This window comes from Bacillus rossius, chromosome 16 (genome assembly GCF_032445375.1).
Source record: "Bacillus rossius redtenbacheri isolate Brsri chromosome 16, Brsri_v3, whole genome shotgun sequence".
In the NCBI taxonomy this organism is placed as follows: domain Eukaryota; kingdom Metazoa; phylum Arthropoda; class Insecta; order Phasmatodea; family Bacillidae; genus Bacillus; species Bacillus rossius.
The window spans coordinates 7572216-7586582 of NC_086343.1; the positions used below are offsets into that span (position 1 = coordinate 7572216).

At 38.7% G+C, this 14367-nt stretch overlaps 1 protein-coding gene across 1 annotated transcript in view; it reads left to right on the forward strand.

The window, feature by feature from the left end:
* LOC134540302 (uncharacterized) overlaps nt 1-14367 on the forward strand; it is a 394175-nt gene that overhangs the window by 347970 nt on the left and 31838 nt on the right. The window lies entirely within an intron of this gene.

A 14367-nucleotide genomic window follows, 5' to 3' on the forward strand; every position in this document is an offset into this window, starting at 1 on the left:
TACAATAACACGTTGTTGAGGTTATGAAACTTCTCAAAACTTTGTGTTTCTGAGCTTACTTGCGGGTGAAATTTAATAATTTGTGACCAGAGAAGATATTTATGTACTGGGTGAAATTGAAAATTCGCTTTTGATTATTTGAACCAAAGAATTGAATATAAAACAATTCTAAACATTTTGGATGAATGGAATATGCATTAAATGTTTGAACAGTCCTTTAGAAAAATTCTGGAACATAAAGTATATTTACAGCATTAAGTTTTCGCAATGTTCCAGAAGTCTCTAGAATGAGCCAGAAATTTCCATGATACCCCCAAAAAAGTATGAACTTCGAAATCTTCCTGCGCCTGTAGCTTTAACCGTAAGGGAAATTATGAATTCGGTACATTTCTCTCTACTACTTATTTTTAGCTTCTGCATGTGAATGAATTTTCCATTTTTGTGGCACTTTTTTCCCCCGAAACTAAAAAGGAGTAACTGTTGTTTATGTGTTTACTGTTGTGGTCATTCTTGAAAAGGTATAACTTTGAACCATGAAGAAACGCAGTGGATGATTAAAATTAATATTAATTACCTCAGTGTCCCATTATCTGATCTGTAATATCATTGTTATTTATTTCAATTTCAGTACTTTAAGCCCTAGTTAATTAATCAATTGTTTGTGGACCATCTACGTGTCTCGGTCTTAAGACCATACCTTTGGCTTTTCTTGCAAGGTGTTTGTCCGCGTGTATTCTAACCACTGATGATGATGATGGTGACGTGTGTGTGTGTGTGGCGAGTCAGTCTGTGGCGAGTCAGTTTCCCTGCGCGTTGGGTTGCTCGTTAAGCTAACCATCCAATTAGCCCTGCATCCACTTAGGCAGCCACTCGTGTTCCAGCGCCTGCGAGGTAGGCAAACCGTCTGGCTGTGCCTGCGAGGTAGGCAGACCCTCTTGCAGCGCCTGCGAGGTAGGCAGACCTCTTGCGGCGCATGCGAAGCGGGTTGTCGCTTCTCTCAACGGTGAAAAAACTTGTGTATCTTCCGTGAAGTTCATCTTGGACGTATTAGTACGGAAAGAAACAGCTTTTTTCTTAAGTGAATTTCTTTATAACGGTTATAAAAATATCAGAATCACAGGGTAATGGAAGTGAAAAGGTAACGGAGTAAACACGTGTAACGTAAGTAACGAATTATAAATCGATGAACGCCGGCTGCACGCACGAAAAAATTGTCACGTTCCGCCTGAGCCGAGCGTGCAAGAACCAGCCAACCACCGTGCGAGAGAATCTTCTATAATATCAAACAGGTTAAGGCGTTTTTTTTTTTAACTAACTGTTCGTGATTATATTTAAACAAATTATTTGACTTAAATTTGCAAAAACTGTAAGTAATATTTGAAAATTTAAAAAAATGTAATTTTTCATCAATGTTTTCTTATGACGTTATCACGTAAAATTATCGTCCGTACATCGAATTTACAGACAACCCCCCCTTTTTTTTACATCGATTATAGCATTTTATGATTATTTTTTTTACTGTAAAATGTATACAACGTGTACGTACGTTGTTGAAAGTCTTTGTTGTGAAGCTGCGTAGCCGTGCCTGCTCGCATCTCGCTACTGGTGTTTCCCTCCTAGACCAGGGTGTTTACAATGATCGGATTTTCACAGCTCATTAATAACCGTCCCTTCTCTCTTGCTACCTCCACTCCGTCGTTTCCCCCTCCTTCCACCTCATTCAAGTCTGGTGGATCTCCGACCAATCCCCCCCCCCTTTATCACCCCCCCCCCCCAACCCGTTTGTGGGGAGGGGTGGGGAGAAGGGGGGCTAATGATGCTAACGACGGGATTATTGGACCCAGCTTCCCTCAGCGGGAGACTGAAAATATATATTCTTCCCTCCGTCTCATTTTCCTCTTTGATCCCAATTACGTTTTTTTTTTTATTCACTGCCGGATTGTGCGTGACCTACATTTTCCTCCTGCACAAATGTTAAAATTATCAACACGAATAATATCATTATATAGTAATACAATAAGAACTCAGGTGTATTCATCCCTTTTTTTAACAGAAACCACGGAGGAGATATTCCGTATAAATTTAGTATCATAATACAGGTAATTATTTTTTATTATTATTCAGCTAAAAATATTTTATTATTGAATGTTTTTTTTATATTTCTATATTATTACAGAATATTTGTCTGTTTTTTTTTTGTTTGTTCGTTCAAGTGTCACGCTGAAACTAATGGACCTATTTAGATGAAACTTGTCGTGTTTGAAAGATTATGATTATATTTAAATACTGGTGTATAATATGTTATATCGCTGTGGTCACGGTAGCCGGAGATATAACAATAAAATCACATTTATTCACAATCAAGTGGAACAATATAAGGTGAGCTCCCATTTCTACAAACACCCACTTCTACCAATACTACTATGTACCACATGCATATTCTAAATTATTTATTCCATCACAATCAATAACTGTTTCACGATTGATGGTCACTTTTTTATTACGTGATGTGATGAAGAATAAAAAAAAACACCGTGTGATTATTTGCACTGGGAGACACGCACACACATACATACTTTAGGTATAACCGGTATTGAGGTTTAATGTGCACGCATGTATTATAACGAGGTTGATACTAACGCAATAAAGTTATTCTGTTTGCTTTAAAGTTGCATGTTTTATTTAGCACTTTAATAGAGCTGTCATTTTTTTATAATCTCTTTTAGCTCGGGCTTACGGTCGCAGATCAAATCCGAAAAGAGGAGGGGGGGTTAAAATTCTGGAAACTTTATTGAAAAGAGTACCCTATTTGTTCTCGAATATTCCAAAAGGATCGATTAAACATATTTGCATAGTTAATGTCTAGTAACCTTGAAACAAAAAAATATCTGAAAAAAATTCCGAAAGTTGCACTATGGTAACGACTGAAATAGGTTTTCTTTTTTCCTTCTTTCTTTCGAAATCTACCTGAAAAGCAACGGTTTTGACACGTGATAACAAATTTTGACAAATACAAAGCCGTTTATTATATTTTTACAACATAAATATTTTGCTTTTTTTTTTTTTGTGTAATGAAATAGTGGTGAATAAATTCAAAATGTTTTCTAATCTAACGATTTTAGATTTATAACTGCAATACGTTTAAGTTTCTTCGGCAGATGAAGGCTTAATTGTTAGAGTTGTTCTTTGTTTCTTTTAAAAATTACCCTTTTTAAAAAAAACATTAATATATATTCTCATTTTGAATGTTATGTAAAATCTATTCCTATAAATCGAATAGTCTAAAACTCTCTGAAATCTTCACTGAAGTTTATTATGAAAATTGTTTTCATACTTTATGCTAACTTGAATGTAAAATAAATTTTTGGAGAAGATTTTTTTTTTCAGTTATCATCGATTCATAATTAGTATCTTGTATAAAACGTAAAATGTATTGTTTTACATTTTTACTAAGTTCTGCGGGATTTTTATTGCTAACTGCAGGGGTATAATGACAATGTGTTGTTTTTTTTATTTTATTTTAAATTCTGATAAGGTAGAATACAAAAAGACTAAGGCTTTATCACAGGCGCATATTCTTTTAGAGTTTTAGAACCAGAGTTACTGTACCTAAAAAATAGTTTTGGCCGTTTCTCATTGTAAAGCATCATTTAAGAGCATTTATGAAATGAGTAGATGGTGGTTAAAATTGTCCTGAGGTGGTGTTTTGCAATCTCCAATCAGACATTCCGTCTGAATTGACGCAGTTACGAAGTATTGGACTTGCGCTCGGATGGACCAAGGTTCGTTAATTCGGCAAAGCCACATGATTTACGGTTGTCTATGATTTCTCAAAATCTCTCCAATTTCCCTTGAAACTTGGTATAGATGCGATTTCATCTATAATGACCTTGTATACACTATAATTATTTTTAATGGAATAAATATTCTTGTAAAATAACAGATATTTTAGAGTTTTCAGTGGGAACAATAATTTCGTACGAAGGTATGGGGTGCTGTCACAACTTAGAAACACATAACTTAGAAACACAAAAGATAGAATCTTCTAAGTTATGCCTGTTCTAAGTTTGTGTTTCTACGTTGTGATAGTTCTAAGTTATGACTTTCTACGTTACGACGTTTCTAAGTTGTATGTTTCTACGTTGTGTGTTTCTAAGTTATGATTGTTCTAACTTATGACAGTTCTAAGTTACGTGGATTTTTTTCGAGGTTTCTAAGTTATGACTGTTCTAAGTTGTGTGTTTCTAAGTTATGTGTGGTTCCCCGAAGGTATGACTATTGTGATCATACCTCACGCGGGGTTAATGTCAGGGGTTAACGAGACCCGTCGAGGGAAAGGGGAGAATGCACGGCTCATGAAGGGGAACGAGGTGGAGGAGAGGGGATGAAAGGATGAAGGGTGGCGGAACGAAGCGAGGAGGGGAAAAAAAGGAGGGGGGAAAAGCCCTCCAAACAAGATTTGCGATCGGCTTGCTGGCTGTTACCAGAGGGCTCGTAAATAATTACCTCGTGCTCGATGAAGCTGGCTGCTTCGAAATTATTGGTTTGCGGTAGGGCGGTGAAAAGGGGTAGGGGGAGTATTCGAGGGGTCGCTTCGTTGTAGACACAAAAATCGAGCGCTTCTGGCTAATGAAGCTAGGAATTTTATGGTTATTGGGTTCCGCCCAGTTATCACAACGAAATGCACTACGTCCTCCGATCTATGCCTCGTCCTGCTAGGATTCTATTGCGTTTTAAACAGGTATGGGCCAGTCAATCCTCAAATATCATCAAATCCTAAGTATTTGAGGGATTCGATATTCGAGGAAAAAAAATATACTAGGAGAAATATTTTAGGAAATATAGTATATTAAAAAATTCAACACTGATAACTAGGAGCATGTATTTTTCGTGAAAATATTTAGAAACTACTACTATTTTCACATATATCACTTATTATTTTACAAACAATATAGTGATGGAAGGTTCAGGGACTAAGTTTTGTTTGATTTTGTTTGTCACATTGAATAAGTTACGCTGAAAATTTAACTCGTTATTATGGTAGGTAATAACAGATATAATCTTCAAATTTTACGTTTTCAAAATTTCTCCAAAAATTACGCTCACCAGGCATCCGTGTTCTCCTCTATGAGATTAATTGGTTTTATAAAAAAAATTGTTGTATTGAAAAATATTTTACTTTTTAAGTCAAGTGACTTGCAGTGTGTGGTAACGCTCTTTGTAGTAATATTAATTAAAAGAGAATTAAAAGTGGTTCCATTTGGGGCTTATATTCGAGTGAACAATTTGAACTGCAATAAATTCAAACAACCGCTCAAATTTGTAGCTCATGTGGTTTTGACATTTTGACGCAAAACAGCAGAACTAATTACGTGTCGGCCGCAGACTTGTTTTGCTATCTGTAAACACAGTCTGACAAACATCAGCGAGGAATTCTGCACGCAAATTAAAATATCCTACCGGCGCGCTATTTGTGTGGTGAAGATAATTTTTTTTATTGAGAGAGTAACGTGAAAACTAAACAGATGCTTCCAAATGGTACCTAAAAAAAATAAAATTGCCGTAATATTGAGCTATGAGACGTAATATTGTGTAAACTTCAGGAAAAACATGTCAAAAATCTGATGCGTAATCGTATGAGATTACGTAATTACTAGGGACCGGAAAAATTCGCGGGTTCACTGACCGCTAGGATGAACTCCATAGCTCTATGTATACTCGGTCAAATGTCACCCACTCATTGGCTTCTGTCGTGTGAGACGTCCCAACGTAGTAGCCTGTGATTCGTTGCATATTTGGTTGAGTGTTTCTTATTGGCCCAGAGTCCTGAAAGATGAGTTGTGAGCCAATGGCAGAAGCAGCATTGGTATACAACTGTTTGAATTTTAGCATATCGCGAATTGAATCCGCGATTTTTTTTCAGGTCCCTAGTAATTACGTATTTTCGAAATGCTTTACGGGCCGAAATAAATTTCCAAAATGGCGGAGATCTCTAGCGTGCCATCAGCGCGCTGTGTATCGATTTCCTTCGGAGCAGATAAAACGTGTTTTCAACTCCCGTGCACGCTCGCCCGTTCATCACAACTTCGATAATTAATCTCTGTCGCGCGAAACACGCTCCAAACAAAGCTGGCGTGTGATTGGTCCATCGGGAGGAACGGCGATTATGAAAAGAGGCTCCAACGACACTCCTGTTTAAATCCTCGTGGTTGAAAAGAGGGTGGGGGAATTATTAACTCGACTATTAACTAAAAATATCAAGTCACGAAACTCTAGTCACATTTTATTTTGAATTAGTTTGTCGAATAAACATATGTGTAATTCCAGCGGAAATTAAACTACTTACCACTAACAAAGTGAATATAAATAAAAACAAATTGAATGTTACATTATTTCTTCTTTACGTAACACTCATTAACTGTCTAATTATTTTACTTCGGACTTTATACAAACGCCTAAATTATATTAAATGCATAAACTGGGCACTCATTTTTAAGTCCTTTGTGAACTTTTAATGAATATTAGAGTCAATTTTCTTTTGCAAACAATTATTTAGATCCAATATTCTTAAACCTCAAGCGTTGGCAAATTTATACTTTTGTTGCGTCATAACAGTATAATTTAATCAACATTTTTATTATAATAACTAGCTAAACGTGGCCAACGCTTCGCTGTGGCTCAGTCTTATGTGAAATGAATAAGAAAGTAAATCAAAGTATTTGAGAAAATATATATTCCCTAAGGAAACACATAATTAAGTTTCATATCCTGCTTTTCGTTGCTGGCTATGCTGTGGAATGAAAGTAAAGCAAGAAAATATATATTATTTCACTTAAAATATTTTTTTTTATTTTAAAACATTATTTATTTGTCCGTTTTCTGCACAAACATAAAGATTAGATGGTTTACCAACTCCTGAGCATGTGACGTATTATTTCACACGAGAGAAGCATTCGTTTTCTAAATTCAAACCACACACACTTGCAAAGATTGCCCTTGCGCTATATTGACAGTCATAGAGAACGTAAGACGTATTTGGAAATTGAAGCCGTTTGAACTCGAACGCTATGTCGGTCGGAATGAGTGGTATTTATTGGAAGGAGTATGTCTTCACCTTTATGAGATCCAGTCAGAATTGTTGCTTCAAATAGATTTTTTGACGTGACAACGTCTAATAAATCGATGAACGCCGGCTGCACGCACGAAAAAATGTCCTGTTACGCACATTGTCCCGTTATGGTGTGTCCCGTTACGCTCATTGTACGCTTGCGCCGCATCTATCTCTCTTCCACTCGATTGGAACAACCATCGATTTGACTTTTTCGAGGCACATTAAACTTGAAACACTCCCATTCGTTTCCTACTTTTCCTATCATCGACCTATCCTTAACATAATAACACAGATTGGAAGAAGTTAAATAGCAAACATGTATAAAAGTTATAGTTAAAATTCTCTTCGTTAAAGTAATAAACATATTTGAATTAATGAGTGCAAATAAAAGTAAATTTATCAATTAAATTGTAAATTTCATTTCACTCCTTCTTTGTATCCATACAAAATAGTGATAATTCAATAAAAATTATTCAATTTTGTTCATAAAACTATGCAATCATTTCATCAATGTTTTGTAATGACGTTGTAACGTTAAACTATCGTCCGTAAACTGACTTTACAGACAACCAATTTTTTTTAAACTACTAGTCACTTTGGCTGATTAATGTTCCGGAGTAACATAATTGGCACTCGAGAATTTTTTTAAAAAAAAATCAGAATGTCGGACGGTTTATCCGGTAACATCGAGTGAATTTGATGAATTCCGTTGGAAAAAAGTCCGCTTTGTTTTGTCACGGTGTCGGGATGGATCTGTGTGTGTGGCCGTCTCGCCTGCGATCCTGTTCGGGAATGATCGCTGTCCCGGGTCAGGCGAGCGTCTGCAGAACGACCGTCGATGGCCGCGGACCACAGACCAGGCGAGGTCCTCCCTGACCTCTGACCCGACTCACCTATGCTCGCGAGCTGCGCCACGCGGGGGACTCCATCCCGCCCTTGGACGGGCCTCGGATTCGCCGCCGCCGCCTCCTCTGTTCCCCGGATTGCGGACGGGGGAACATCAAACGGGGAACTGGCCCCAGACACACACGGAGGAAGAAGCAGCCCCATAGAGTCGGGTAGCCGGGAGAGAATACTCACAGCGAGGCTTCGCCCGACTTTAACTTAACCCCTCCCCTGACTTGATGTAAGCTTTTGGACACACGCCATTGCTAGAGACCTGCAAAATTCGCGGATACATTCGGTGATAGGCTAGAATTCAAACACGTATACCTCTTAGATGATTTTGCTATTGGCTTACTGTTCATCTGGACGAATCTCAACCAGTTAGGTATAAACCCTCGACCAAAGAAGGATCGAATCACAGACTAAACCAGCTGAGACGACTTAAAAGTCGGCAGGCCAATGAACTTGCGCTATTTGCCCGAGTGCAGTCTATCCTGAAGTCCATCGAAACCGCGAATTTTGGAGGTCTCTAGCCATTGCTAAGCACATGTATGTCTGTAGAAGAAAACTCTCTCCCCCTCCCACCCCCTCCTCACCACTTTCCGTTGCAGGTACGCGCGAATTGGTGCGCGCGTTTAATAAGATGCATTCCCAAATTGTTTTGCTTCGATAGTCCGCCGGTTAAAACAAGCTAACCTCGTCGTTACTCTGAAAGCCAATTCCACGGGAGTGAGAAATAAACCGCCATCTCTAAACTCCTTAGTTTTACTTTTCACCGCTGAGAATATTAAACTTATAGTTTAAAAGAAACGAAAAAAACTGATTTTTATCGTTGAATAAACTAATATTAAAAAAATTAAATTTTAAGTTTTTTTGTCCAACTGGGATGTTCTTTATCGTAAGGCATGGCCGTTTCCTCTTCTAGTTTCCCTAAAGTTGTATGTGTCTTGTCTCGAATTATCGCGTGATAGACTGAACATAGAATCTCAAGGAGTAATCTCGCTCAGTGTAATCTATGCTTAATTCTTGAAAACGGGAAGCTCATTGATTGAAACACGCGAAATCATGTGTTGAAATTGACCTTTATTCACTAATAATGTCTGTCCGTGTTCTTCAATGGAGTCTGGGAATGAATTGATTGGTTTGTGATGGTCTGAAATACGATACATAACCCTATAGGAAATTTCTGTACAAATTTTTACAGTTCTAATGCTAACACCGGATCCAACCTCAGAGTTTAAGAGTTCAGAGTAGCGAATTACGAGTATGCAAAAGTAAAATAGAGAGAAAGAGATGGAAAGAGAGTGAAAGAAGAAAGAGAGAAAGGAGGTAGAGGGAGACGGAGAGAAAAAAGGGGGATAGAGAGATAGAGAGAATGAGAGATAGAGACAAGAAATAGTGAAAAAAGAGAAAGGAGAGAGACATAGAGAGAGAGTAAAATATAGAAGGATGGCGAGATAATGAGAGATAGAGGAATGAGAGATAATGAAACGATAGATTGATAAAAGAGAGTTGGAAATAGAAGGGGGAGAGAGAGAGAGGCAGAGTAAGGCAGAGAGAGGTAGAGAGAAAGATACGAAGAGAGAGAGACGAAGCAAGTGGTATTTGTACCGACCTTTCCCCTGCCCCTCCCCCCCCCCAACCAGTGTTTCCCGTGCCCCTTCTCAACAGAGCAGGCTGACGTAGCAATGGCCTGTCAGTTATTCATGGGCCCATTGTTGATCGGGCGGAGCGAAGAGCACTCTCACCGCTTCGTTCCCCGGACCACGACGAGTGCACTCGGCCCACTAGAGCGAGTGTGTGTACTCGAGAGCGCGAGTGTGTGTGCCCTCGGGCTGACTGCAGCGCGGAGTAGGCACAGCCACTCTGCGAACCCAGGTGACGAGCTGACCATCGCCACATCTCGGAACTGCGTCGCGGATATCGCACTCCTTCCTGGCACAAGATGATGATGTTGTAGATTGCGTACCGTGAAGCGCCATTTTGGTTCCAAACGATTTTTATGCGATTGCTTCTTTTTTTTATGTGTGAACATCTTAACTCTCGGTTTACGCATTGGGCGAGAGTAATTTCGTGAATAGAACGGAAATCATATTGAACGGAAATTCGCAAACACAGCGCTGCCATCTGTGGTGGATGGCGCGAACCAAAGTTCACAAAGCCAAAGGGAAACTTTTTAGTATTTACTGATCGGCGAATTTTAACGAGATGGGCATTGTTTTAATAAAAAATTCCATGTCGAAAATCAGATCCAAAGCCGGGGTTAAGTATTTATTATTTTTTTTTTTTCCTTTTATCAGAGCAGTTTCATTATATCGTTCAAAATTTTAATCTGCAAATGAAATGATTCGATAGTCGACGTAGATGCTCCGGCAGCGAATTCTAGCGGCGGGTGCAAAAACTACGTGTGATACGCGTCCAGAAATTTAGATTAAAAGAGCTAATATGTTACACACCAAGGGAATCTTAAATGTAATTTTTTTTCTGCCATCTTATATTATTTAATTTTTTCCCCCTGTACTGACTTCCTGACTTTACTGTGATCCTTGTCGAATCCGAGGTAGGTAGCTTTGTGTAAACATTGCACCAGCTACAGTTTCTCATGTGATGTCTTCAGTTATTCCCTCCTCATCATTTTATGCTGGAGCCTGTTCATTAAATCCACATCATACTACGCAACGAACTTAGAAATTTTTTGCTTATTTTTTCATCACTGGAAATTTAATTTATAATTGCAATTTAACCAAAGCATATTATAATAAAAGATGGCATTATGCATATACTTAACGTCATCTACATATATAAAAAGTAAAAAAAAAATATTTCGTTCCAACTGTTTACAGACCATTACAATTTTCCGTCGTTTTATTTTCAACATTTGTCAAGTTATTTTAATGCCAGTAGTTCAGAACGACTGGCTGCTTCTGAAGGTTTTTCATCGTGAATTCATTGGCGTTTAGTATCGAGTTCATTTTTTTTTTTTGGGAATGAATACAGCTTTAATAATACTTTGGCTATAATACTTGTTTCGTGGCAAGTCTCGCTGTGGTGTAACGAAAAAAAAAATGCTGTTTCACGCACAGAATATATTCACGGAATCACGCAGATGAAAGAAACCCTAGCAGGCAAGCCTGTGTCAAAGCAAGCGCTTATTTTATGTTCGCGTGTGCTGTTCAACTGGCTACTAAAACCTTCGCAGTGGCAGAAACGCACATTTCAGACACGCTTTGGCTTTATGACATCAGAAGGAAGGTGGGGAAAGTCGTCTGTGGAACAGCAATTAGCGAGGGGCGAGACGATACGCAATTCAGCACAGCTACAAGAGTGAACTAGGGCTGGTATTCCCAGACACAAAAATAAGGGCTCTGGTGTTGAATATGCTACACCTGTACCTTAAACATATTCCTACTGCACGATAGGACACGGCCAGTTTCCTTTTTTTGACGTGACAACGACTAATAAATCGATGAACGCCGGCTGCACGCACGAAAAAGTGTCCCGTTACGCACATTGTCCCGTTACGCTGTGTCCCGTTACGCTCATTGTACGATTGCGCCGCATCTATCACTCTTCCACTCGATTGGAACAACCATCGATTTGACTTTTTCGAGGCACATTAAACTTGAAACACAATCCCATTCGTTTCCTACTTTTCCTATCATCGTCCTATCCTTAACAGAATAACACAGATTGGAAGAAGTTAAATAACAAACATGTATAAAAGTTATAGTTAAAATAATCTCTTCGTTAAAGTAATAAACATATTTGAATTAATGAGTGCAAAAAAAGTAAATTTATCAATTAAATTGTAGATTCCATTTCACTCCTTCTTTGTATCCATACAAAATAGTGATAATTCAATAAAAATGATTCAATTTTATTCATAAAAGTATGCAATCATTTCATCAATGTTTTGTTATGACGTTGCCACGTTAAACTATCGTCCGTAAATTGACTTTACAGACAACCAATTTTTTTTTTTTTGGGGAACTGATTTTGGTGTCCTATCCGTGGCCTACCTTTTGACCAAACTTCCGCGCATGCGCAGAGCTCACTATTTCGGTGATTTTATTCCAGATGGCGGACCCGTATGTAATAATTTTCGTGAACATCTGATGACGTTTACAAGCGTATTGGTGTGCCAAATTAAACTTCATGGCGGCAAAACTATCCGTGGAGTAAATCTTGTACACTTTAATGTCCGTAACAAGAAATAATCGCAAATGAAAAATCACTTGAGTAAATTAAAAAAAAAAAAGTGGTTCCGTTTTTGTGCGAGGGTGCTGCTACTCTTGGGAATTTTTTTTTTTCCTGTAACAATTATATCTATGGATGCGGAACGTCCGCTAAAATGCGTTGGAACGATTTTCTAGCCTCGCGCAGGGCTCTGTTTATTAAAACCGTTGCCGATCTGTTACCTTACTGGGATTTCGTTTTGGACACGTTCTGGAATACGGCCCGCGATTTAGGTTACGGTTGTGTCCCAACCAAAAAAAAAGTGCTTATTCGCTCGCTACCTCGCCCCAATATCTTAGAATATTGCCCTAAGGGCCTGTTCTGACATTCTAATTGAAAAGAACGTAAAGTCGCTCACTAGGATCTAGTGTACGTCCTTGTGAAACGAGAATTTAAAACGTATCGAATAAATAACGCCTAAATTAAGTTTTAAGGAAATTTTTTTTTAATCTACTAAATTAAACTCTTACATTGACTGTCAAGACAGACAACGCACAGATTAAACCGGTGGACCTGCAGATTTTTAATTTGGAGTAAATATTCCTTAAGGGTGAACTAAGGAGGGAAGTTTTGGAATTCCATCCCTAAAGGGTTGAAAAGGGGTGGTTCAGTTTGTGTGAAGCTAAATACCATTCAATGACTCCCTCAACACGAATTCTAAGGAACTACAGTGCCTACAGACTTGATATTTGGCACGTGTATTTCTCTCGCTACGTAGACATATGATAACAAAGGATTTTACGAAAAATCAGCCCCCACGGAAGGTTATAGGGGTGTTAAAAATTTAAAAAATTTCCGTTTTTCAAATATGAGTCCCAAATACTTGAAATTCAGCAGTGATGTTCCTTATATTACATAGCCATCAACTGAGAACGAGACTTTCCGAAAATAATCTCCCAGGGGTAAATTTGCCTGGACAACACCTGGTAATTCAGATAGTACAGTGTGAGCCAATAGTTGTGAATAACCTTTCATTCGTTAGTTCCTATTGATTTTTCACAGACTTCAAAACCAAGGAATGAAAGGTAGTTCGCACTTACGTGTGGAAAACAGTAAATGGTAATCAATGGAAACTAACGATACGCGTTATTCACAGTTGTAACCCCCTTCGTGACTTTTGAACCCAATCTGTGTTATATATAGTTTTCCAACTTATTACGTGCATATAGGCTTAGACTGCCTAGTGAGATGATTTATTTCAGTTACCCCGTTTTCCGTGCCAGACCTAACATAACCAACCCTGCATATTAGTTACCACTAGAGATCTGCAAAATTCGCGGATTCATTCGGTGATAGGCTAGAATTCAAACACATATACCTCTTAGATAATTTTGCTATTGGCTTCCTGTTAGAGACCGGAAAAATTCGCGGATTCATTTCGTGTACAATTCTGCTGGTTCTGCTATTGGCTCGCAGTTTAACTGGAGCTCTCTGGGCCAATGAGAGACTATCGACCAAAGAAGCGTCGAATCACAAGCTACCCAGTGGAGACGCCTCACAATTTAGTACCCAATGAACACGCGTGTTTACTTGAGAAATGCAGAGGCTAATGGAGGCTATCCTAGAGGTCATTAAATCCGCGAATTTTTCCGGTCCCTACTTACTTTTCATCTGGACGAATCTCAACCAGTTATAAACCCTCAACCAAAGAAGGATCGAATCACAGACAAACCAGCTGAGACGACTTAACAAGTCGGCAGCCAATGAACTTGCGTTTTTTTGCCCGAGTGTACAGTGGTATGTGTGCAGTCTATTCTGAAGGCCATATCGAAACCGCGAATTTTGCAGGTCTCTAGTTACCACGTAGGTCGCAGGTTCCTACCCCCTCCCCTCACCTTCACAAAACCGGCCGCCTTGCAAATCCTTCAGATTCGCGCTCGTGAGTTTCGAAGCGCGCTTCCTGAATCCATCGTGGCGTGCCTCAAAATAACGTTCTCTTTGATTCATCGCTTTTTTATGAAACGTTTATTACGCTGCGGCGAACGGCTAAATGAAACCCTGTTTTGATTGCCGGCCACGAATGTTGCTCTGGCGTGTGATCTCTCGGAACAAAACGCAGGCAATACTTTTCGAAAGGTAATATTTTTTGCGGGATTTTTAATTTGCTTAACTGCATGCTCTGTTTTGTATTCATT